Source organism: Prosopis cineraria, unplaced genomic scaffold, assembly GCF_029017545.1.
Source record: "Prosopis cineraria cultivar Desert tree isolate PC_DT_omini unplaced genomic scaffold, ASM2901754v1 PC5, whole genome shotgun sequence".
In the NCBI taxonomy this organism is placed as follows: Eukaryota; Viridiplantae; Streptophyta; class Magnoliopsida; order Fabales; family Fabaceae; genus Prosopis; species Prosopis cineraria.
In genome coordinates, this window is record NW_026555336.1 from 29,845,224 (window position 1) to 29,849,435 (window position 4,212).

General features: G+C 35.0%; 1 pseudogene; it reads left to right on the top strand.

Annotated features, from left to right (window-relative positions):
• The first annotated feature begins 1,265 nt into the window (after positions 1 to 1,265).
• On the top strand, positions 1,266 to 3,823 carry LOC129311123 (LEAF RUST 10 DISEASE-RESISTANCE LOCUS RECEPTOR-LIKE PROTEIN KINASE-like 1.1; annotated as a pseudogene).
• Positions 3,824 to 4,212: the final 389 nt, after the last annotated feature.

Consider the following 4,212-nt stretch of genomic DNA (forward strand, 5'->3'; position numbering starts at 1 on the left):
TATTAATTCCTTAAATCATACAAATTAACATGCTGTTATTATTGGAATATTTTTGGAATTGTATTAAACAATCAAAAAATTTAGATAATACAATATTGTGAACATTAAGCAATCTTTCTGTTGTATTAAGCACTGATTTGAAATGAATTGAGTCTAAATGAAGGGATCATAATAGCTGGAACATTGAATTTAGGTAGAGTGGAAGAGAGTCCAACTTAAAAAGTATACATGTAATCAATTATCCTAGTTAAAACTTTATGACCAGCAACCTTTCAAGTTGCTTTGCTTTGTCTCGTATGCCTGCTTTTGTTATGTTTCAAGTGAATTGTTTTCTCTCTTCTAGCTATTTATTTTTCATCAAATTTTAGATTTGGAGCTTCCATGAATCACAATATGCTTCAAGGTAATTAATTATCATAATTTATTTTAATATAAAAAAGAACAAGAGAAAGTATACATCAAACAAATTTTTTTATTTTTTGAATAAAATGGATATAAATATATAATAATGATTAACCAAATTAAATAGGTACAACAGCTCCTGGCAGAAAAATGAGTTTAAGCAACTCTAGACATCAAATCATCATTCACCATCTTTTTACAAGGTGGAGGATGATTAAAAGCTCTATCCTTTTTCTTTTTCTTTTTTATTTTTTTTTCAAAGTATGTTTTATTCCATTCTATCCATATATGTTCTCATCTTTTGCTACTTCTACTGGCATTTGGATCAAAAAGTAACACAAATATGCAAATCTAATCTAAAAAGTGATCATGCTTCTCTCTCCTTCTCTAGTAGGTAGGAAACGTAACACATGATCTTTCCCAAAAGTCCCAATGCGTTCCACGCCCACGACACGCTTTAATTTATCAAACCTCTTGAACTCAGTCTTCCCTCTGTCATTCATCTTTCTGCTTCATTATTAATTCCTCTGCTTTTCCACATTTTACATTCACAATAATTTTTCAATCTTTTCTCACTTGTTTAATTTCCACTACATATCCTTTTCAAACCTTGTATTCACATTAGTTTTACTGTTAATTATTAATTTATACTATTGTGATTTGCTCGTTATTCGTTTGACGATATTGACACGTGTCTCGTTCATCTTCTTGGTCTTTGTCTTATAGCCAAGTCAACTGTCGTGTAACAGACCACCGGCTAGTGTGTTCCATGCAAGTTCAGATTGCAACACTTAATGCTTTCACAGTATAAAACCTTCAGTTAAGTTACAACTTGAAACAATCATAGATTAAACATACATTTTCTGAGGGAGGCTTTCAGAGGAATGGTTCTACCAGTTCATGTGTTCGTCTTCTTCTTCTTCTTCTTCTTAGCTGACCATGTGCTTTCTCTCTCTTCTTCTTCTGGAGAGTGTCCAGATTCCTTTGACTGTGGAAATCTGGGCAAGCTCGGGTTCCCTTTCACCATTGCAGAACGCCAAGAGTGTGGAATGTTGTCGATTCATGGTTGTGGAAACCATAATCAAAGCACTAACAGAACTGTGAGCTTCGGCGGAAAGACATTTCAAGTGAAGAGTATAGATAACTTTCCAAGTACTGTTTTCCGTAGAGCCACAGATTTACGAGAGAGTTTGGCAAATCGTAGCTGTGATGCCTTCTGTTACAATATTACCCTTCCTTCTAGGTCAGCTTTGGGTTATTTTCGGATCTTCCCAGCTATAACCCTGTACATATGCAATACTAGGTTCATAGAAGGCACTTCACAGCAAAATTTGAACTATACAGGGTGTAGTACTGAGAAGAATGAGAAGATCTACTTCAGAAGTCAAAACGAAGATGATCCTCCATCTCCATTACAGAGTGTCCAAGGGTTCATCAGCTTCCTGTGAATCGCTTCACTTTTTTCCCTGGCGATCCATTTACATTCATAGCTTATGATTTCCCTGTTCGTATTCGACTTTCTGGTGACTGTTCTCAATGTATGCTTCGAGGAGGCTCATGCCGGCTTAACCAAGCTAAACGATTTTATTGTTCCAAACCCAAAGGTACGTGTGCGTAACATAGCATGTGAAAAAAAAAAAAAAAAACAGAAAACGAGAATTTCTCAGGTATATCATGTGAAATAGGTTAATTCATTTTTAGAAGGTTGTTTGTATACCTATTAACTGTCAAATTAAGTCTCTGCTTTTTTTTTTATTGATATAGTATAATTAATTCCAAGGCTAGCTAATTAGTTCATTCATATCTGCTTTTCATAACTGTGATAGAACATGAGGTAAAAGGAAAAACTGAGACACAACAATGTCAGAACAAAAGACCGACTTGAAAGCTGCCATTGATAATAGGTGATTCTACTTCATTTTTACTCATTTTCTATTAGCTACCTTCTTTTTTCCAGAAGATTAGATAGTTTGTTATATAAAGTTATAATTGAATTCACATTATGAGGTTTGCCAAGAGACAATAAAGATGATCTTTTTTGACTTTACACTAGCAAGAGTTGCTATTGTTTGTTCAGGTTTTGGAGTGGGCTTAGGGATTCTGGTATTAGCGTTGGTGTTCAGCTTCCGACTCTACAAACATCAAAAGAATGAGCTATCACATGTCAAACTCCAATCAACGAATCACTACTCAAAAGAGCCAGATCCAGACAGTGGCAGACTCTTCTTTGGAGTCCCAATTTTCTCCTACAATGAGCTTCAAGTTGCAACCAACAACTTTGACCCTTCCAACAAACTTGGAGATGGAGGCTTTGGCTCTGTTTACTATGGTCATCTTTATCTCAATACACTCTCTTCTCTTTTACTATAATCTTGTGTTTTCTTTTATAAATTTCCAAATTTTAAAGCTATTTCATATAGGGAAACTTCAAGATGAGCGTGATGTTGCAGTGAAGCATCTATTCCACCATAACTGCAAGCGAGTAGAACAGTTTATGATTGAGGTTGAAATCCTCACTCGCTTATGTCACAAAAACCTTGTATCCCTTTGGCTGCACTTCTCATCAAAGCCGTGAGCTCCTCCTTGTCTATGAATGCATCTCAAACGGCACCCTTGCTAGTCTTGCATTGTTGACTTGGCCAATACGCATCAAAATTACCATAGAATACTGCAAGTGCACTGGCTTACCTTCATGCTTCTAGCATCATCCATCGTGATGTCAAAACCAGCAACATTCTCCTTGACAATAATTTATGTGTTAAGGTTGCTGATTTTGGACTTTCTAAATTGTTCCTTGATGATGTGTCATACATTTCTACAGTCCCTCAAGGAACTCCAGGTTATTTAGATTCAGAGTATTACTTTTGCTTTAGACTTACAAATAAAAGTGATGTATATAGTTTTGGGGTTGTACTCATAAGGTTGATATCTTCAATGCCTGCAGTCGATATGGGAAGAAATAAAGATGAGATTACATTAGGGAGTCTAGCAGTGAGGAAGATTCAAAGCAATAAATTTGAGGAGCTAGTTGATCCAAGTTTACGGATTGAGAAAGACAATGAGGTGAAGAGGAAGGTGGTTGGAGTGGGGCAACTAGCATTTCAAAGTTTGCAAATAAATAATGAGATGAGGCCTTCCATTGATATGGTTTTAGAGATTTTGAGGAAAATTGAAAATGAGAAGGAAGAAGGTGATGAAGATACGAGGAACGATGGTGATGGCAATGGTGATAGTAGTGGTGGTAGAGTTTCAAAGAATAAAGCAGATTTACATGCTCATCCCACAGTGACTTCAATAAGCTTTGATTAGGCAAAGTTATTCAAGTCACCATTATCACCTAATAGTGTGACCGTAAACTGGGGAAGTCAGTCTACTAATACTCCTCATTTAAGTGCTTAATGATCTCAAAGCTAGTTTGTAATTCATGGTTCATGTTCTGATGCTCTGATGTATAGCTGCATGCATCTTCTTATCCCTTAATTAGTTAAACTGGGTATGTGATGTTGAAAATTCGTATTAAGTGAGGACACACTACAAAATTTACCTATTAATGCTATTTTCCATGTTTCTTCACTCACAAATTAAGTGTATAGTTCTAAGATGAGGTTCACTCAAATTTTTTGAAGAGAGCGGAATAAGCTTGAACTTACCAAACAAGCATATAATCAAGTTTGGTGTTAACAACTTGGATTAGTGAGCTTATTCAGATCGATTTGAATAGCTAGAGACTTGTTTTTATATTTGTTCCTGTTTTTAAACTAATTTTAATTTTTTACTTTAAAATTAATTATTGTTATTATTATAAATATA